Genomic DNA, 24,000 nt, shown 5'->3' on the forward strand with positions numbered 1-24,000 from the left:
GATACACGTGGGGCATTCCACTTATGCTGGCTTGTGTGGTGACATAAGCAGTTTCTCAGTACTTCAAAACTGTGCCTTTTGTGTTCTGCCAGTGTTTGGCCAGACTACATCAATATTCCATACTACACAGACAACTAATGTGCTGCTAACCTGTATGTACAATTCCAATGTTGTGTGCAGCTAACAGTTACATTTTATGCACTCTGTCTAGGGTACTTCCACCTGTGTACTGTGTGTATGTCTGGGCCCACATTCATGCCATGTCCATCTTTCAGATGGTGACAGATATTACATTCGAACAATTAGTATGGATTACTGCTGGATTGGGTCTTGCTGGGATGCATTGTGTTTGGCACTGCAGTTAGAACTTGACCCTGTCATACACAGTACTGGCCATAGGCCACCAGGACACAACCCTCCATGCCTAAATGCTGACCACTTTCATACAATATACAACACACAACAACCTAACACACATGGCCCTGCATATTGTACATGTGCAACAATCTATCCTGCTAATTTGGCCAGCTCAGGTAATCTGTGCTCCACTGTTATTATACCCACAAGTACATGTTGCTACATTTCTACGTAAGGTTGTGGGGGGGGGGGCACACCTGACAACTGTAAACATTTGCTATGACTGTACTGGTATTTCAGGTACTCTGCTGGCTTCCATTTCATTCTGTATTCTGACCTATCATGCAGACTAGAGGCATATCACTTTAGTACAGATCTTAGGTTTTATTGACCTACATTTCAGTTTCAGACATCTTACCCTTCAGAACTAACATCCAACTGCCTGGCCTGTTGTAGTCTGTCTGTGTAGGTCTGGAGAGTGCTGTTCTCCATTGCCATCAATCATAGGCATTATCACAGCCTTTCTTTGTGGTCATCTACACCTGTCCTGCTGACTGAGGCTGTTGTTGGGTATGTGAGCCTCATTGACATATATGTGTGTGTCCTATGGACACACATTTGGCCCACCACATGTCCTGCATTGGGATTTTTCACCTTGTCTAGTACTGGCTACTATTAACACCAGTTTTTGTTATGGATTTCATGCTGCCCATATAGGTGACTACTATCTGCTGCCATCGCATTCAGCCATCCCGATTCCCTTGCATGCTCACATCCGTACCATAGATACAAGTAGCAGAACATACGACTTCATTAAGCAATTGATAGGGAGAGTGACTTACCTTGTGGCTGTGCCAGTATTGAGGATGGTACTGGAGGGCTGACTATGTTGGATGCACATAGTACACTCTCTATACATGGTTAAGCACAGGTAGTGCCATGTTTGGCATCCATTTTGCTGCATGTGCGAGTCAGAGAGAGGTGTCATTCCCTGTGTTCCTAATGTGTCAGTGTATGTAATATGCGTTGCCTCTTTGCCAAGGCCTAGGCATACTGGGCACTCTTCCTTCTGCCTACAGGGGCAGGCTCAGGTTGTTCCTCCTCCAAGTCAGTCTATGCCTGTGCTGGCCTTGGCAATGGTGGGGGGCTGTGTGGCCCTGCCCCATGCTGTTCTTGCTGCAGCTGTTTCCGCAAGATCATATTGTGTAGTATGGGACATACAATGACAATTTGGGTACATGTAGCTGGAGAGTACTGCAAGGCTCCACCAGATATGTCCAGGCACAGGAACTGTGACTTGAGCATCCCAAACACATGCTCTATTATGATACTGGTTTGTGCGTGTGCCTCATTATGGAGTTCTTGTTTGGGTGTGTGTGCATTTCTGATCAATGTCATCAGCCTGCATAACCAGCACCCCCCCACGAGGTGGCGATATGGGATGTCCCCACTGGAAACCTCTGGTACAGCTGCATCATATGCCAGATGTGGGAGTCGTGACAGCTTCCAGGACTGCCAGCACATGCCTTCATTATAATGCCCTCTGCATCACACATGACCTGGCAGTTGATGGAGGAGAAGCCCTTGCAGTTTATGTAGACTCTACCCCACTTTCCGGGTGAGGCTTTGATGTGTATGTGCATACAGTCTATAGCACCCACTACCTCAGGGTATTTTGCTATTTGGTGGAAGAGACACATATTTCTGGTCAACGCTTCATGGGTGTTGTGGAAATATATGTGCATGTGCTGACATGTCATCCAGGAACTGGTGGAGTACCCTGGATGCTGATGCCTGTGAGATCCCCATGATATTCCCAGTTGGCCTTTGGAAGGTACCTGTGGCTAGTATTCTTAAGCCTAAACATACCTTGGCATCCACTGGGATGGGCTCCCCTCTGTTGGTTCGGTGTGTGAGGCATGGCTGGCACAGCTCAACAATTTGCTGTAGGAGGTCCCTGTCCACCCTATAGTGCTCCACTATCTCCAGCTCATGTTGCTCCTGGTAGGTTACCCTGTGTCTGTACACTCTTCTCCTTCTCCTCACTGTGGGTTGGTCATCCACATTCTCATCCTCACCACCCTCAGCCTCTTCCATTTATTGTTTTAAGAGAGTGAAAGCAGCCCCTATCATTTTGTTGCTTTTGTTGGGTAAAATTTCCCCATTTGTGTACATGGGTGGTGTAGAGTTTGTGGGAAAAACCAGAGGGAAAGGTGTTTGCATAGTTTATTGTAGTGGTATGGGCTGTGCTGGGCTAGGCTGCTGCTTGTGTAATTGGCTGATTCTGATACATTTCACCTGCCAGCTATGCTAGTTCTCGTTGATTACCTTCCTACTGCTGTTTTTCCCTTCCTATTGCCTTCCTGTTTAAGCCCCGAGATGTGCCGCACAAACACAGTGCTCAGACGTGAACAGACCTGCTATTTTCTGGTTTATTATTTTTTTGTTTGTTTGTTTAAAACCCAGTGTGCAGCACGCACACCCATTTAGACAATGTAAATACTGCTAGACAGTTTCAGACACACACCCTTCCTTAGCTCTGCTAAGCTAAGGGTAAACCCGAGCCACAGAAATCCATTAAGTTACAGTATTCCTGACACACCCCTCTAGGATGTCAGCTAACTCTTAGGCTTGCACCATGGTTTATCTGCACCTACACGGGTGGGTGCTGGCTAGCAATGAGGGGAAATCTATGATTCAGTATCATTCCCCTCATTTGCATAGAACTGACTGCTAATGCCTAGTTACAAGTCCAACACTCAGCCTTCCCCCTTAGCAGCCACTATTAAGTGGCCTTGTTGTCTTCTGCCTGCCATTGACTATAATGGCAAACTTGTGCTTTTGCCTAAAAAGCTTTTTTCAAGGTTTTATTTTTATTTTCGGGCCGGTCTCATTTACAAGCCACTGCCCTACGCTTAAACAGCTGAAATTGACTATTTTCCATGCCAATGGCCATATATTTGGCTATTGGCATGCCTTCCACATTATACACATCCTTTATTTGGAGGTGTCATGGCTCCATTTTGTAGTTTGCAGAAATGTACTTGGTTACTAGCCGAATAAATTTCTGCAGGTTACACTAATCCTGCACATACGACTGCCTGCTTACTGGATTGTTAATTCACCTCATTTGCATGGTTTTTACCTGCAAATGGGGTAATTAGCATACAGGAGCTGTGTCCATGCAGGAATAGTGCAGGAACGTTCGTGCATGTCCCGGGAACTTGTTCCTGGATCTCTCGGCGGCCATATTGCCTCCAGCAGCTCTTGCACTTTTCCTGCACACCATGCAGAGCTTGCTGAATCCTGGGGGGAGTCAGTAGTTTTGCTTTTCTTTTGGGCATATTCCACCTTTTACTGGAGGGAAGCTCCAAATTATGTTACAATGTGTGTGTGTGTGTGTGTGTGTGTGTGTGTGTGTGTGTGTGTGTGTGTGTGTGTGTGTGTGTGTGTGTGTGTGTGTGTATGGATTATTATCACAGTGTTGAAACCCACAGTCTTGAAAATCATAATCCTGAGACAATTTTGAAATACCAGAACACTGAAGACTGCAGTATCTAACAATATTGAATACTGAATCATCCTACCAGTCTGAACCCAGGAAGGAGTGCTAACATGGGTTAGTATCTTTAATATCATTAGTTAGCCATGGACATTTTTGTCCAAAAAGCATCCTGTGTAGACATGGGAATAGGCAGTACTTGATAGAAGTGAGAATAGTATTAAAGTAGTTTAAGGCAGCAGCTTGATCATTTAGGAGGAATAGAGATAACCAGTCAAAGTTGTTCAATAGCTGTTCGATGATGGCGAGCTATTGATTTGGAAATGTCTGCCTTATTATTATTTTTAGTGGAGTCGTAGATATTTTAAGTTACCAAAATTAAATTACAGGGCAGTGGTCATTAAGTGATTTAGATGGAATAGATATATTGGTTAAGCTGTAATAATAATGCTTGGAGAGTATGACTTTTCAACTGATGGTAAGGTTGTATGGACTTTTTTAGTAGTTGTTTAAAGTTGAGTAGTTATAAAACACAGTTGAGTTGAGTAGATTCTGGTCCAATTGTGTTGAAGTAGATGTCAGCTAGTACAGTAGAGTATTTTGGCATCCTTTTTGGAATATTTCAGTTAGGGTATGTTTAATTCTGTTAATTGAGTAGGGAGGTGAAGATTGCTGCAGTGGTCTGGTGAATATGTTTCTTATGGTTAGATTTTGTGTGACCCAGTTTGGAGATCTATCACTAATATTTTTGGAATGGTGCAGGTAATGATATCCATTGATGTCTTGTTTCTGATAAGGAGCATGACCTCTCCCCCTAGTCCAAGTCCTGGTTTACAGTCATAAAGAATATTATAATGTGTTTGGGTGAACGTTGAAAGGCAGATGTTATTTTTTTTTAAATCAGGTCTCTATTTTTATCTTAATTAAGGGATATTTAGGAGCCATCCAAGCTTATAAGGTGAACCATTTGATATTTATTGTACTAGTAGTAATGCAGGACATTCTATGGCCTTCAGTATTGTGCATCTGTATTATTACTGACATTGAAATTGGTTGAAGTACATGGAGGATTTACTCTGAGCAGATTAGTCTGGATAGTACCAGGGCTAGAATGTATGTCACCAGATAGAAGTACTTTGTGTTTCAGATAGTATAGCATGGTAAGTATGTATATTCTAAAATGAAAGAAAGGTTTACCATGGTTCAGCATGTAAGTATGTGTATTATGGGGTTCACTTTATAATCCCGAAATCCTGAAATACCGAATTTCAGAATCTCAAGATCTTAAAGCCGAAACCTTAAAATCCCGAAAAGCCAGCAGCACAAATTTCAAAATTGTGAATTCTACACTAACCATACACCACACACATACACATACACACACCTTCCCCCCACACACAAACACACAAACCTTCACTACATACAAGCAGGGGGCAAGCTCCCATGCAGCCCTCATGTGGGGGGGCTGAGCCCCCCACACCCCCCTACTTAAATATACTAACTCCAACGTCGCACTACACAGACAAACACACAAAAACACCACTATACAAGCTACATTCCCATCGCACACACATCACAGTAACAAAACACACTGACACACACTAAAGCCCCTGACCAAAACCCTTACACATAAATACTTACCTGAACTTCCAGCTATCCATGCACAAACCACAACACCGGAAGTGCTACTTCAATATCTCTGGACTTCAGGATTTTGAAATTTGTGCTTTTGGGGTTTGGAATTTTGAGCTTTCGTTTTTATAGTCTTGGGATTCTGAAATTCGATATTTCAGAATTTCGGTATTATAAAGTGTTCCCGTATATTGACACTGACTGATTATTAATTAATGGAATCCCTACACAACCATATTTATTATGTTATGGCATCTCCCAACCAGTCTCAGAACCTGTTAGAAAATACAAGTGCAGTAGCAGAGAATGTTAACACAACTGGATCTTAGGGCAGTGTTTACAGTTGCTTGAGCAAGTGCAATAGGGGTATTCCTGATGCTAACAAATGAGCATAACAAAGGCCAGATTCATATATGTCATTTATGTTAATGGATAAGGCCTTAAAATAATGAGATGCAAATGAGGAATGTTGTAATGTGTAGTAGACTAATGAGGCAGGTTTGAAATTCATATTACAACATCCCTGTGGTACACACATCCATTGATAAATGCAGTGTCTCGCCTCTGATATTGGAGTTGCAATCACTGATCTTGTTTGTTCAAGTATGCACAAGCATTTCCATGACAAACAAATTAATTATTTCTTTCAGAAACCCCTTCATTAGTTTGTATTATGTATGCACAAGCAGTAAATGACTCAATAAATTATTTTACCCAGTTCAGCAGTCTGGCCATGTGTGCACAAACACTTCCCTGACACACAAATTAATTATTTCCCCAAGCAACCACTTTAGTAACATTTCCAAGTATGCACAAGCAACAAAATGAAACATTCACACAAGTGGCCCATTCAGTAACATGCCCCAATATGCACATGCATCAAAATGAAGCATTCACCCAAGCAACCCCTTCAGTGATATATCCAGGTATGCATAAGCACTAAAATAAAACATTTTACCCAAGCGACCCCTAAAGTAATGTGTCCAGGTATGCACAAGTACTAAAATAAGACATTTTATAGATTACTACTAGGCTAACTGCCTTTGTGGGTAATTTTAAGCCTAGCCAGTTACTCCATGTAAGGATCAAACCTTTCACTTTGTGTCTGGAAGGTAAACACCTTAACCATTATATCAACTATGATCCCTTTAATAACATGTCCAGGTATGCTCAAGGCCTGAAATGAAACATTTCACACTAGTGATCCATTCAGAAATATGTTCCTTTATGAACAAGCACTGAAATGAAGCATTCACCCAAGCAGCCACTTCTGTAATATGTCCAGGTATGCACAAACAGTAAAATGAAACATTCAGCTAAGCAACCCTATCAATAAAATGTTCAGGTATGCACAAGCATCAAAATAAAACATTTACCCAAACCACCCCTCCAGTAAAAATGTTCAGGTATGCAGAAGCACCAACACAGTTCCCCTCACATCTCTGTATTCTGACTGGAACATGGCTACTTTCTGGTATAACTTCAGGTTGATTTACATACTCTGTATGCCGATGAGTTCATTATAGATTCACGTGTATGAATAGAACTTATGCACATACGTGTAACTCCTTAGCAGCCTAGTAGCTGTCTCCCTATTGCTTATGTGTTAAGCATATTTAGCATTTCTGATTGGGGGAACATGTTCACAAAAAAGTCCTCCACATTTCCGTAGTCAACCAAACAGTTCAAGATTTGCATAACCTCGTACTGCCTCACTTCATATATCACCACTACAAATATGCAAAGCCCCAGACTATGAATACCAACCTTAGTCTCAACATGCAATCACCACTTCCCTAAAGGTGCTTATCTAAATGCATTAGCAGTCACCTTCCAGTCTTTAACTAGAATGTTTCACATAATTTACTGCATAATTCAATAATATTCATACTTTACACTGAAATGGTTCACTTAATATACTACACTCATTTATAAATAAGCACATAACGCATTGAATATGTCTTGTTCCTAATTAACATTGTAATTGTTCACCTAATGTGCTGTATCATTTTCCTTATGTAATATGCTTTATTGTTGTAATACATGCTGTATATTTTCTTTATTGTGTATGGTTCTTGATTTCTGTTCCCTTGGTGTCCCCTGGAAATGGGCTCCACCCATTCACAAAAACATTCATGCATCACAGCTAGCTGAGATTACCTCACAAATTAAGAAACTTTTGACCAATAGAGAATGTGTATGGCACTCATATCACAAATTATATAACTGCAGTGATATCAGTGATTTTTCACAACACAAAGTACTGTAAAGAATGTCATCCACACTAAAACAAAACAAAAAATAACTGAGCAGCAAAAGCAGTCCATACACAGCTTCAAAATGTTCTACAAATCAACTATTTTCTCCTTCATTCTTGATCAGTTACACACCCCATCCCCTTTCCTGCAACTGAATTTGTCTCAGTAGCAAGATTTCCTATTCACTTTCTTGAATCTGTTAGAAAGTTCATCTTTGATTCCATTCCACTATACAATACTCAGTGTGCTCTTAACAAACGTCTTTTTTTTCGTTCCTAATAACTCATAAAATAAATGTTCTTCTTTTTCTGTCCTAATAACTCATGTTTTCTCTGTCCATAAACTCCTAACAAAAGTCAAAACCTGAGCCATTTACCATAAAGAGCTTTCCATTAAAATTAATAAAAAAAACTCCTGCCATTCCCTACCAAGACACAATACCTATTAAAAGATATTTGTGCCACATTACAACCACTTTCAATTTTTGTAGTTAAATGAAGCCCTGCCACAAGCTTAAACATCTGCCATCCAGTCACTTTTTTAGTCTATAAAAACTTAGAATACTTCTGCTAAGAACTATCTACTATTAGATAGCCCAAGCCATGCAACCAGCACAGCTCTTTTTGACATGTTTGAATATATTTATAGAAAAATTCACAGAGGAGAAATCTGTAGGTAAATACTCCCAGACTTCATCCAGTGTCCCACAAGGCCTAAGGCTTGTGTCTCTTTTCTTTACCATCTTTGTAAACAATATTGCCCTCAAAATTGGTATCACCAACTCATCCAGCATACATTTGACTCTAAAACTGAGAACTGTGTTACGTCTCTTTCCCTTTCTCTTCTGTAATCATCACTTCATACAACTGAGATTTAATTGTTTCATACATCTGTCCCTCAAAGATAAAATTAATTATTTTTTTATCCAGTACTTCCTACCACTACAACCAAGATCCATTTTCATTCCAGTCTTTATATATTCTGTGTCATATAATGGACTCTGTAGCACCTTCAAAAATGTCATCTGAAGTATAACAATTAACATGACCACAATTCCTTACTTGCCCTTTATAAGCAGCTTAATTTCAGTTACCATGTTCATCACAAAACTACAAAAACTAAATTCACTTTGGGCAAACTGTACAAAACAAAATCTTTTGTAACAACTAAAGCTGGTGTTTCCACAGCTAGATCCTTTTTTCAATTTTTTTCATGTACTCTTTTCACCTCCTTAAAAATATAGTCTAATCCCATTTAAGGGAATTAGGTTGAACACCTGATATGAATGTCCATTTTGCTCTTGAGCATATCATATCCATCATTCTCTCTCCCCACATGATCTCTGGTGGCTCAAACATCTTCACTACCTCATTTCTAAAGAAGTATGTTTGGCTTACAAACTTCTTTAATATCCAAATTGTCTGTCCCTAGCCAAGGTTATTCATTGGATGCCAAACAACATAGACATAGACAATCCATTCATAAATTGATTAATATTCCTATGCTCTTCAATAAATTCATCACCTCAGTATTTTCTGCATCCATTGCTTTGATTTGGTATAAGCTCCCTCGTAAGATAAGAACTATCAAAGATACATGGACATTTGAATCCCTTCTTGCCTCTCACCACAGTAGCAAGAGGATGTCCAGCTGTGGCATCAGCCAAATGCTTCATTCCCTTATTAAGTCATCTCTCTATATATTCTTGAAGATAGAAACGGTTAAAGGGTACAAGTTAGGGTATGCACTGTTTTTTGTTGGAAAGGTCTCCATTTTACATGTAAAAAGAGATAGGGGAGAGGTGATGGGAGAAAGATGTAAATTGAAGGATAGTAGGTGAAGTTAGGCAGAAATAAGTCACAAACATACACAGAACACCGCAGATGAACAAAGATGAATATGGGCACACAAGGGAGTCAGATATAGGTGATACAGATAAAAAAATGGTAAACACATAGCTAGGAACATGGTAGGGAGCAAGAAAGATGCCAGCCACTGACTAACTCAAATGGACTTCAAAAGACCCAATATGTTGTGGTCCTGGATTGCTGGTGGCATGGAAAATTGCCACTGATGACCATTTTGTCCAGTGCTGTAGTCATTTTTGGTGCATGGCATCCAAGTATGCCATATTCTTCATCCACAACATGCATGGCATTCTTCTGCTCCATCGGAGATCTACTGCATTCCCAATCTTCTCACTCTCCTCAACTAAAGTCTCAGTGACGGCAGTGTCCAATTTTCCTGTGATTCAACTAAAAACTCAGCCAGGGCAGCTAGGACAGTGTCCAGTGTACTTGTGGTTCAGCTAAAAACTGAGCCAGGGCAGCCAGGCAATGTATGGTGTACCTGTGGCTCTAGTGAATCATAGTGACCTGCAGAAGGTAGACATTATGGGAATCACAACATTAGTAATGAAGACTAGAGCTAATATACCAGATATACTACATGAGAAGACTGAGGATGTGGCTGACCATGCTGTGCAAAAATCTCATCTGCCTCCTCTGCCAATTAAAAGCATTCCCTCCATTCTCTGTCTGTGCTTAAAGACAGAATCAATATGCATGGCATTACATAACACTGAGATATGAATGATACTCACATCACAGTGCAAAACTACAGTTGCACATATATGTGTCAGCAAGCAGAAGCCCAAAATGTTTCCCACAGCCAAAGAAGGAGCTATAATAGTGTGTCTTTGAGAAAAGAAGCAATAGCAGGCCCTGCTCCCACTACTAAGTGAGCAATCTATATATTTACAATGGGGAGGTAGAAGATGCACTAATGCCATTAGATGCACTGAATACTGAAAATTAAAAGACATTATAAGATTCTGTGCACCCTAGTGCTTACTGAAAGAGACAAAGTTGCCTGCTATCCCATCCATGAGAGGTGCAATGATGCAGAAGCAACTGCATTAACACAGATGGAATGCAGCAGAAGCAGCCACAATAAAACAGATGCAAAGATGCAGAGGCAGCCACTTAGGTCAGTACAGCATTCACATTCCTGAAAGAACCTGCACATGCCCCCAGCAAATGCTGTATGAAATGGCTGTAGAGGAGATATAGCATAATTTTTCTCTCCTTCACATACCAGCAGGCACTCTTCATAGTGATAGAGCACTGGCAGCCATTGAGATAAATCAATAGCAAAACAAGACCAGCTTGAGGTTATGAATAATGTGTGACCTTGAATCTTGTATAGCATTCATACTGCACCATTGTTAGATGAAATTCTAATAATGATGACCCAGGATAGTGGACTATGGACATGTTGGTTTACAAAGTTCAATGAGAATGTTGGAGAAACATACAAATGCAGATTCTATAAAACAGAATTAGAAACAGTTACACATCTTATGGGGTATGATACACTCCTGGCAGAGGGCCTGTATACTGAAAGGCACAACGATGTGGAAAGACTGCTCCACTGGGGATTGTATAAACATTGCCACACACAAGTAGCTAGGAAGCATTGGAAATATTAACCACAAAGTGTTATAAAGAATGATGACGTTTATATCACATGCGGATCACCCAGTTCAAAACATAGATGTGAGCAAAACAGACACACTGGTCCATGAAAAAAGATAAAATAAGCTTTGATCACTGAAATTGCTACACCCAGACTTTACAGTGTATATGGATATATATATATATATATATATATATATATATATATATATATATATATATATATATATATATATATAGCATATGGATATAACTCCCCAGAGAATGTTAGATTCCATGCATATATGTACAAAAGGTACAGTGTGGAAGTCTGAAAAAGAAATGGAATATGTAAAATTAGCAATATGATTTTTTTTTAATAATTTCAGCATGTTTGCTCTATGCCCCACACTGCGCAAACATGCTTAACAGAAATTAAAAAAAAAAAAAAACATTTCTAATATGGTTTTCACAAGTGCATTGTAGGACCTTGTGTTGGGTCTGCTCAACAGTGCAAATGTGCTGTTACCCAACTAGCACAGCTATGCACCATGTAGTTTCTAGGCTGTCACGTGGATATAGGTTCATAGGTTCATAGGTGTGTACTAGGCTAATGGCCCTGGAGCCTTTCCAAGCCTAGCCCATATGATTACCTTGACATCGTGCCACCTGACCTTAGTTCACAGTGCCTCTGTCAAGTAGAGCCACTGGAGTGATACTTCAGGTGAATTTTCTATTTCCCATTCACTCATCAAGATTTCTCTTGAAGAGGGCCAGTGAGGTGCTCTGTTTGACATGTATGGGAAGTGTATTCCATAGCATGGCAGTCTCTGGGTTAAGAAACTGTCCCTCCAGCACCTTCTGTTGATTGTGGTAATGGAGCGTGTGGCGCGGAGAGATTGGGATTTCTTTAGATTTAGCATTTCTAACAGAGATGGGTCAGACATGGCTTTATAAGTTAAGTAGAGATCGCCTCTAAGTAGACAATATGAGACAGAGAATAGTTGGAGTTTTTTTAGTCTGTCCATATAGGGCAAGTGTTTAAGGCCTAGGGTCCTCTGTGTAAGGTACTTTTGTGGCCTTTCCAGTTGTTGCAGGTGTCTATTGAGGTACATGCCAAATGGAGCATTGTACTCAATGATTGGCCTAATGAGGGAAGAGTAGTGGGAGACAATGACCTCTTTCTTCCTAGATGCAAAACCCTTAGTAATGAGATGTGCCACATAGAAAGACTTTCTGACCTCAGTGGCAATGTGGTGGTCAAAGGAGTGGTTGCTGTCAACCTGTGTTCCCAGATCTCTTATAATGCCTGCTGTGTTCAGTGAACTACCATCAGTGTGGTAATTCATGGGAACCAGGTTTTTCCCAAAGGGGATGACGACACATTTTTTTTGGCATTGAGTTTAAGGCCATGGTTCTGACACAAGCCATTGGTCTCAGTGAGGCCTTTCTGTAGGATGTCAACATCACATGGAGAGTTACTAATAGCTCCCAACTTGCAATCGTCTGCAAACTTTATAACCAGAGTCCCTTCATGTTGGCCTGGACTTCAGAGAAGTACATACCAAACAGGAGAGGATTCAGGATCAAACCTGTGGGACTCCACTCATGACTGGTCAGCAATCTGACTTGGAGTCAGCTACTTTCACACTATGGGTTCTATCTGTGAGCCAGTTTGCAACCCACCTTGTAATATAGGAGTTGATGCCTAGCTTAGTGAGTTTTTCTGATTCCTGAGTGGGGAATGGTATCAAAGGCCTTGGCCAGATCGAGGTAGGCTGTATGAACCATCTTGCCTTCATTCACAGCTTTGGTGACTGACTCAAAGAAGTCAACCAAGTTGAGCAGGCATGATCTCCCCTTCATAAAATCAAACTGTGTGGGATCCAGAGTTTGGAGATTCCCTATATCCTTGTTTATTAGGTCCATTATGATGCATTCCATAGCTTTGCATATCAGACTTATCAGGTTAATGGGGTGATAGTTCCCAGGGTCTGTAGCAGTGCGCCATTCAGTATGGACAAAGCCTGAGGTGAGACTGTGATTGAACAGAGCACACAGGTGAGGTGCCAATTCACTCTGTAGTTCATGTAGAATACAGCCAGAGACATTGTCAGGTCCCATAGAAGCTGTATTCTTGGCCATGGACAGTGTTGTTTTAACCTGCGCAGCAGTAATACACCCAGTAATACAACCAATGTTGGCACTGAATCTGTTGGTCAGTATATTGGCAATATCTGTTGGCTCGGTATAGGAGGTGCAATTGTGCAGTAGCTCAGAACAAATCTGGGTATTGCAGTGGAGATTCTTTACATAATTATAGAAGGCCTTGTGGTTGTCTTCACTATTGGCTGCAATTCTGTTTTCATAGCTAGCTTTAGAGGATTTGATGAGGGATCACAACTTTTTGTTGAGGCTCATAAGGGAGCTTTTCCAGTGTTGGGACTTTACCTTATTCCGCATCAGTTTCCTCCTTCTGTTGTAGAGTTTGTTTATGGCAGGGTACCACCAGATTGGCTTCCTTTTTTTGGAAGAGAGCATCTTGGTTCTATTGGGTATGGCAAAATCCATGCATTTGTGTATGTGTTCGTGCAGTGCATTGGTGTATGATTTAGCAGTCATGCGACTATTCTCCATTTGCATTGGTGCCGTGAAGTTAACATCCTTTGTTTTAGGAGACCAAAGTTAGCTCTGGAGAAGTTTTTCATGGTGGTTACCTTTGCGGGGTGGGTGGGTGGTATGTGGATTTCTAAGGTGATTAGTTTGTGGTCAGATCTAACCAGGGAGGAGCTGACTATTGGGGTAGAGCAATGGTCACCCATGTTAGTAATTATCAGGTCAAGGATGTTGCTCCCTCTAGTGGGGGTAAGAACGAGCTGGTCCATCGCATTGGAATTAATGAATTCCAGGAAACGTTGGCAACTGTACTGGTACATGATCAGTTTTCCCAATTAATGGAGGGGTAGCTGGTCGCCCAGTAGGAGAGTGTTAGGTTGGATCCTAATATTCTCCAGGGTGCTTAGGAACATGGAGTGCAAGTCTTGGGACATGGCCGGGGACCTATAGCAGGCTAAGACCTGAATTGCTGTCTTACCCAATGTTAGCTGCACCTGAAGTATCTCTGATGCATTATAGGTTCATAGGTTCATAGAGTGGTACTAGGCTATCAGCCCTAGGGCCTATATAAGCCTAGCCATAACAATTCCCTGGCTATTTCTTCCCGCAATATTTACTGGCTATCAGTCTGAAGGTGTGCGCATCATTTATGAATTTGGAAACACCACTACTTTTGGAGCTTTGGTCCAAGTTCTGGGGCCGAAAGGTGTGGAATGAGTTATAGCCTGGTAGTGTAGTGGTGCTTTCTGCTGCCTTGAACCAGGTCTCTGTTACAGCACAAATGTCAATGTTCTCCATTTTAAGGAGTGCTTTGAGTGAGTGCATTTGAAATTTAGACTTTTAGCATTGAGCAGCATGACCCTCGGATTGCATTTGTTTGTAGCTGTTATGGTGGTAATTTGGTCTTTGGATGGGAAACAGAAATTCACCCCAGGGATACCTCCAGTGGCTCTACTCGACAGAGGGACTGGGGGTCTATATTAGCATACCAAACTTTCAAAATTTCAAGTGTTCTACTATCGAACCCTATTAATCGAAAATGTAAAACATCGAACATACAGAACAGCAAATTTTTTCCTAGGGAAAAAATTTGCTGTTCCAAAATACATACACACAACACAAGCACACCAAACAAACAGCAATCCACACACACACACCTAAACTCTTACACCTAACCCTACACTAAACTATACATACACCACTAACTATCCACTTACCTTAACCCAAACCCTAAGGTCTGTCATTATCGCAGTCACCTCACCCGCGTCCTAACCCTAACACACCTACCCCACCCTAAAAATCACATCCACACAATTGCACACTTACCTGACCCGTGCCCTAACCCTAACTCACCTACCCCGCCCAAACCCTCACGTCCACACAATCACACACTTACCTGAACCCGACCCGTAACTTTTCACCACAGCACTGAAAATACCAAACTAACAGAAATAGACAACTGAATTCTTTCCCTAGGAAAAAAATTGTTTTTCTGTTTCTTCGATATTTTCAGCATTCGCTGAAAACAAGTCGATATTAGAACACTTGAAATTTTGAAAGTTCGGTGTTCTAATATAGACGCGGCACTGGGAATTAAGGTCAGGTGGCACTATGCCAGAGTAATCCTATGGCTAGGTTTGTAAAGGCCCCAGGGCTATTAGCTTAGTACACACCTATGAGCCTATGAACCTATGAATAAAAAAGACACTATAGGGTGGCAAGAGCCTTGGCCATATGTATGCAACTGAGCTAGATTTTCTGAATTGGGAAAAAGGAACAACCATGTCCACATATCCACTTTGTGTAGGCTCCTACATGATGTTGTTATTCCTAGAGGATGTGGATGACATCAGAGGGGTGTGTCTTATTATTTTTAGGTTATTTTGTTCCCATTGTGCATGTTTGAGTGGCATGCCTCATAGCTTAACATGTCCACATGAGCAGATAACCCACATTACAGTGATGATGTAGGCAGCAATCAATTAAAACGGGATATCTAACAGAATTACCAGATTTGCCACCAAACTTCCTTACAGATCTCACCATTGTCTTGCCCTTAAGTCACTCCAGCGGCCAAAACTCTCATAACAGCTACTTATATGCCAGCTACATATTGCACACACTATCCTATATGAACCCTCATCCTCTCCCTCTATTTATAGTTTAGTCTCCTTCTATAACCCCCCTCATCACCTCCGTACTGCCAGTAAAAACCTCCTTCATTTATACAAACCCAACAAAAACCTTGGTAAGACCCTTTACAAATACACTGTAGCCCATGTTTGGAAATCACTCCCTCTCAACATAAGGCGCATTCAGCATAAATACATGTTTAAGAAAGAACCTTACCTTTTTCTCCTGATGACTTGGTCATACCCTTGTCAAACCCCCACTTGAACTAGTCTCCTTTCTTCTCAACGTATCTGCTTTTCCCTAGCAACTCTTTGTCCTCCTTGTACTTGTTCTAGCAAACTGTATTCATACTGTACTCCTTAGTGTAGTATTCTTTAAACCTTTTAATTGTTAAACTGTATTCATACTGTACGCCTTAGTGTAATATAAACCTTTTAATTGTTAAACTGTATTCATTCAGTACGCCTTAGTGTAATATTCTCTAAACCTTTTAATTGTTAAACTGGATTCTTACTATACCCCTTAGTGGAATATTCTCTAAACCATTTAATTGTTAAACTGTATTCATACTGTACTCCTTAATGTAGTATTCTCTAAACCTTTTAATTGTTAAACTGTATTCATACTGTACTCCTTAGTGTAATAGTCTCTAAACCTTTTAATTGTTAAACTGTATTCATACTGTGCTCCTTAGTGTAATATTCTCTAAACCTTTTAATTGTTACACTGTATTCATACTGTACTCCATAGTGTAATAGCCTCTAAACCTTTTAATTGTTAAACTGTATTCATACTGTACTCCTTAGAGTAATATTCTCTAAACCTTTTAATTGTTAAACTGTATTCATACTGTACTCCTTAGTGTAATATTCTCTAAAACTTTTAATTGTTAAACTGTATTCATACAGTACTCTTTAGTGTAATATTCTCTAAACCTTTGAATTGTTAAACTGTATTCATACTGTACTCCTTGGTGTAATATTCTATAAACCTTTGAATTGTTAAACTGTATTCATACTGTACTCATTAGTGTAATATTCTCTAAACCTTTTAATTGTTAAACTATATTCATACAGTGCTCTTTAGTGTAATATTCTCTAAACCTTTTAATTGTTAAACTGTATTCACACTGTACTCAGTGTAATATTCTGAAAACTTTTAATTGTTAAACTGTATTCATACTGTACTCCTTAGTGTTGTCTTTCGGCTTTTCCCGGTTAGGGGTTGCCACAGTGGAACTCCGGTCCGCTAATGATTGGCAGTAGATATTTACGTGCCGAATTGCAGCTCTGACGCACAACCTTCAATGAAGGTATGCCCATTCACACGTCTCCACACAGAAGATGGTCTAGCTGAGAATCGAACAGGGCAACGTCACACTGTGAGGCGACAATGCTACTGCAGCACCACCACCGCAGTTACTGTACTCCTTAGTCTCTAAACCTTTTAATTGTTAAACTGTATTCACACTGAACTCCTTAGTGTAATATTCTCTAAATCTTTTAATTGTTAAACTGTATTCACACTGTACTCCTTAGTGAAATAGTAAATAAACCTTTCAATTGTTAAACTGTATTCATACTGTACTCCTTAGTGTAATAGTTTCTAAACCTTTTAATTGTTAAACTGCATTCATACTGTACTCCTTAGTGTAATATTCTCTAAACTTTTTAATTGTTAAACTGTATTCATACTGTATTCCTTAGTGTAATATTCTCTAAACCTTTTAAATTTAAACTGTATTCATACTTTACTCCTTAGTGTAATATTCTCTAAACCTTTTAATTGTTAAACTGTATTCATACTGTACTCCTTAGATTAATATTCTCTAAACCTTTTAGTTGTTAAACTGTATTCATACTGTACTCCTTAGTGTAATAGTTTCTAAACCTTTTAATTGTTAAACTGTATTCATACTGTACTCCTTAGTGTAATAGGCTATAACCTTTTAATTGGTAAACTGTATTCATACTGTACTCCTTGTTGTAATATTCTCTAATCCTTTTAATTAACTGTATTCACACTGTACTCCTTAGTGTAATATTCTCTAAATATTTTAATTGTTAAATTGTATTCGTACTGTACTTTTTGTGTAATATTCTCTAAACCTTTTTAATTGTTAAACTGTATTCATACTGTACTCCTTGGTGTAATATTCTCTAAACCTTTTAATTGGTAAACTGTATTCATACTGTACTCAGTGTAATATTCTCTAAACATTTTAATTGTTAAACTGTATTCATACTGTACTCCTTTGTGTAATATTCTCTAAACCATTTAATTGTTGAACTGTATTCATACTGTACTCCTTAGTGTAATATTCTCTAAACCTTTTAGTTTTTAAACTGTATTCATACTGTACTCCTTAGTGTAGTATTCTCTAAAACTTTTAATTGTTAAACTGTATTCATACTGTACTCCTTAGTGTAATATTCTCTAAACCTTTTAGTTGTTAAACTGTATTCATACTGTACTCCTTAGTGTAATAGTTTCTAAACCTTTTAATTGTTAAACTGTATTCATACTGTACTTCTTAGTGTAATAGGCTATAACCTTTTAATTGGTAAACTGTATTCATACTGTACTCCTTGTTGTAATATTCTCTAATCCTTTTAATTAACTGTATTCACACTGTACTCCTTAGTGTAATATTCTCTAAATATTTTAATTGTTAAACTGTATTCGTACTGTACTTTTTTGTGTAATATTCTCTAAACCTTTTTAATTGTTAAACTGTATTCATACTGTACTCCTTGGTGTAATATTCTCTAAACCTTTTAATTGGTAAACTGTATTCATATTGTACTTAGTGTAATATTCTCTAAACATTTTAATTGTTAAACTGTATTCATACTGTGCTCCTTTGTGTAATATTCTCTAAACCTTTTAATTGTTGAACTGTATTCATACTGTACTCCTTAGTGTAATATTCTCTAAACCTTTTAGTTGTTAAACTGTATTCATACTGTACTCCTTAGTGTAATAGTCTCTAACATTTTAATTGCTAAACTGTATTCACACTGTACTCCTTAGTGTAATATTCTCTAAACCTTTTAGTTGTTAAACTGTATTCATACTGTACTCCTTAGTCTATTAGTCTCTTAAACTTTTAATTGTTATTTAGCCTATGCTATATACTGTTCTCAATTTTTGGAAATTGTACTTATAAACTGTTATTTTATCTATGTATTTTACTGATGTGCACACATTTTTGACTTGCACTATATTTCTGTGACCCTACTTTAATATTTTATAAATATCATAATTACTTCTATAATTTCTGGAGCTTTTCTCCTCGGGTCTCCACTGAAAAAGGGCCCATGGCTCAGTTGGACTAACCTGATTAACAAATGTCAATTCATAAATAGATAAACAAGTATAATGACTTTTGTATAAGCAATGCACACAGTGAGGCACATAGCCCTGCAGCATGCACTAAAGTAGACCCTTTAAATTATGTTAATTATATCCTTGGCATGTGAAATGCATCATAATTAGCCAATCCCACATGGTGGACCTAAAGCAAAACTGTATAAAGTATGAATACACCCTACATTCTAATACTCCCTCAGTACTCTTGACCATTGGTGCAGGTTTGCTTCATCTGTATGTGCTTGATGCTAAAGTTAGTGTGCTGGTGCTGCTGACAGTAGGCCTAGGCCAAGAAGCAGAAGAGTGTTCAAGCTCAGGTAACCTTAAAGGACCTACATGAGCTGGAGACTGCAGAGCACTAGAGGGTGGACAGGGACATACTACAAGAGCTCACTGAGTTCTGTCACTCTCAACTCAGAGCCAGAATTAACAGGGGAAACCCATCCCAGTGAAAAAAATGTATGTAAAGCACTCAGGATACTAGCTACAGGAACTTTTCAAAGACCATCTGGGGACATGAAGGGGGTGTCACAGACATCTGCATCCAGGATACTCAACCAATTCCTGGATGCTATGCTTCCACATGCCAGTAAGCACATATCTTTTCCCCTTACCTCTTAGATGAGGGCCAGCAATATGCAACACTGCTACCATGTAGCACACTACCCTGAAGTAATGGGTGCCATAGATTGCATACATGTACAAAATAAAGACACCACCTGCTGAACAGGTTACAATCTATGTTAACCACAACCATATTCCATCAACTGCCAGGTCGTGTGTAATGCCCAGGGGATTATCTTGAATGTGTGTGCTGGCAAATCTGATAGTTATCACTACTCCCATATCTGGCACACATCAGAATTGTACCAGATGTTTGGTAGGGGGGGGGTGCATCCCAGAGGCCATTTACTGGAGGATGCTGGCTATGCCCCAGAACCGTAGATGATGACACCCATCATAATGCACACACACCCATGGAAGAACACCATAATGAGGCACACACACAAACAAAGAACATCACAGAGTGTGTGTTTGGGCTTTTGAAGTCATGGTTCCGGTGCCTCAATATCTCTGCTGGAGTCCTGCAGTATACTCCAGCCACATGTGCAAGGATATTCCCTGTATGTGCTATGCTACACAGCCTGATCTTAGAGAAAAAGCTGCAACAAGGTCATCAAAGGGAAGAGATACACAGCCCCCTACCAGTGCCTAGGTCATACCTCTCAGCCTCTTACAGCAAGAAATCTGGACAAAGCCATAAACAATGGGGTGACAAAGGCTCAAAAATTGCAACAATTTTTAAATATTGCTGTTACAAGTATAGAAAGTAGATAGAATAACAGGTTTTGCATTACCATGGATTTTCTGAAGAATATGAAGTCTGAAACACAAATGTATGTCATTATTTTCTGACTTAAATCATCAATAATTTTCCAAAGACTTGCTAGAAAACTACAATTTTATGAAAAATGTACCAAAAATATAAGGTAAAAACCTGGACATTCTTCAAAAATATGTACAGTTGAGAGGTATGGTCTAAGTCACCACAGCCACAGTCACAGAAGGACTCAGAGGAGGAACCCCCTGCTAATGTCCCTGTAGGCAGACGTAGGCAAGCCCAGTGCACCCTGGCTTTGGCTAAGGAACAACACATAGCACATTCACTGTCAACCTAGGAAGCTAGGGACTAACACCTTACTCCTTCTCACATACAGATATCAAAACTGATGCGAGGTAAAATCATATATCCTGTACCTATCCATGTGTTGGCTGTGTACTGCTAGCATCAAACAGAGTCAGCCCTGAAAAACAGTTGTGTCAACTGCTGCATTTGCAGGGTAAGTCCGTAACCTACACAGTAGTCTTGTGGATTGTTATTATATGTCATTGAATGTATGGACCGGGTACATTATGTAAGTAACTATAGTGGGCAAGTTGGACAGAAATGACATCCACATAGGACTACAAATACCCATCCCACCAACATGTTTCCACTTCTATTCAGTAGGTTGCATGCACGGAATATTCATGCAGGGAGTTGAAGGGAGTTGCTAGACAGTGGGGTTAAATGATAGTCAGACTATCATGAATCCTAGTAGAACATGTGGTGTTTTTCCCACATCTTCAACACAGCAGTCTTCCCTTGTAATGGCTGTAACAGTAACTCATCAATAATATATAAGCATTTCACTCAGTCTCAGGACAGTAATATAGAAATTGCTCTTACATTCTGTGTCTTAGGTAATGGAGGAATAATCAATGTACATATTGATGAAGGTGATTATGTAACAAATGGGCCCGTGTGTGTCACCCAGCTTCTCTGGTTTAAAGGACTAAGGCAATCACCTTGTGTGATGTGTCCATGATTCTAATCTAGAAGGATCCACCTTTTTTGGATGTGAGGTATTAATATTTTGTGTTCTACAGACTGTCAGTCAGTGTGTGCTGTACTGTTCTAACCTCTGTCATATTAATTGCATAAGACAGCTTTAGAAAATATTAGCCAGTATGAGTGAATTGTACCAGTGCAGAAACAGGGACTGATGTCATGCTGTGTAATACACAAAATCCTGAACTACAGTACAACTAGGTGTGGGCTGGAGCCAAGTTATAACTAGCCAAAACTCCCACTGGGCATGTTCATACACTTAGTTAAGCCAAGACCAAATCTGTTGCTTCTTGCACAATGACTTTTAATATATATATATATATATATATATATATATATATATATATATTTATATATATCCGTTTCTCACTACTTCTCTCTATCTCCCTATATATATATATATATATATATATATATATATATATATATATATATGGGATCCGTCAATATGTTCGAAGTTGCACTACTTTGAACCCCACTTCACTGAGTTCACTTGTTTGAAGTAGTGAAACTTCGAACATTGACTTTGGCAGTCACACTACAATGTGGAATGGGAATATTCTCTTTTCCCCGCTGTAATGGAGATCTCGGAGTTGGTATATTTAAGTAGGGGGGGCACAGACTTCACATGGGGCATGCAGGGGGGCTTGGCCTTCTGCAAAAACATGTTTTAGTGGAGTGTTTTTTTTTTTGGGTAGCCCAGGAAACTAGACTTCAGTGAAAGTGCACTTTCATTTAAATGGACTTTCACTGAAGTATAGGGTCTACTGCTCTATTTCGAAGAAGTGTATTTTCGATGTAGAGCAGTAGACCCATAGATATATATATATATATATATATATATGTAGGTCTACATCGGAATGTCAACCATTCAGAATGCCAACTTTCATATGGCCGACACCATATGATCGACATTCCAAAAGACCAACATCCTGAAATAGCACCATTTACCTATCTGTAAACAGTAAAACTGTGTTATGCAAGGGGGGAAGCCCCCCTGCACCACCCACACCCCCCTGCTACTTAAATATTCTCCCTCCAAGATCACACTACAGTGCAGGAAAGAGAAATCTCCCAGTCCCGCACTGTAGCGAGATCTTCGCTATCATTTGTCGGCCTTTCAAATGTTCTCTCATATAGTGTCAACCATATGATTTTTGAACATTTGAAAGTACAAACAAATGAAGGGCCCATATATATATATATATATATATACAGATATATATATATATATATATATATATATATATATATATATATATATATATATATATAGAGAGAGAGAGAGAGAGAGAGATAAACATACACATATAGATCTCTGTCTGTCCCCATATATCTAGATAACATAGATATATGTGTGTGTGTGTGTGTGTGTGTGTGTGTGTGTGTGTGTGTGTGTGTGTGTGTGTGTGTGTGTGTGTGTCCTGTTATATGAATACATATATGTATATTTCCCAGATTGTGGTGAGTAAAGCTGCACTATGACACATATATAATGTTGGTCAAAGGACCAAAAGTAAGGGCTCAACAGTAGATAATGCACTTACAATCTGCTTTCCCTGCTGGATGTCAGCATGCATACACCAACAAGTGAAAAAGTTGCGTAATATGTAATGTTGTGTACTTATGCAGGGCAAATTGATTTTGGCCACAGGCCTGCCCATCCAAATGGAAACAGACAAACATGGCCAAAACAGCTACTGTTGCCACATAGCTAGGATATAAAACAGTTGTCTGATTTCTAGGCTATTAGATGCAGATGACAGTAAGAAGCAATGTCACTCTGTAGGCCACAAATGCTGTTTAGCACAGGCCTAGTGTGGCTGCAGTTATTTATAAGCCAGACGTGAGCTGTGGCACATGCATTAAGTTCTGTGATTTGTAGTGTGTAAGACTAGATAGGTTGGGCTTCTAATCTCATTGTAACCAACTTGGGGTGTGTGTACTGTGCAGAATTCTGTAAAAATTAATTTGTAGTGGTGCTATTCTCACTGTAGCCAAGTTGGCATGTGGGGATGTTAATCAGAGCATTTTACATCAGCCTATGAGATCATAGGAACAATGGAATTCACTAGGCTAATGGCCCTATGGCCTATACAATCCTAGCCAAGTTCTTACCTTTATTTACATGATAGCACCTATTGCTCCTGTCCAAGAGAGACACAGGCAGAACCCCTGTGGTGAAATTATGGTAACTCATCCAACTGTACAGATTGCATCTGGAGAGGACCAATGAGGTGCTCTGTTTGACATTAAGTGGGAGTCTGTTGCAACTGTTTGTTA

Source organism: Protopterus annectens, chromosome 5.part0, assembly GCF_019279795.1.
Source record: "Protopterus annectens isolate FY-2018-M chromosome 5.part0, PAN1.0, whole genome shotgun sequence".
In the NCBI taxonomy this organism is placed as follows: domain Eukaryota; kingdom Metazoa; phylum Chordata; order Ceratodontiformes; family Protopteridae; genus Protopterus; species Protopterus annectens.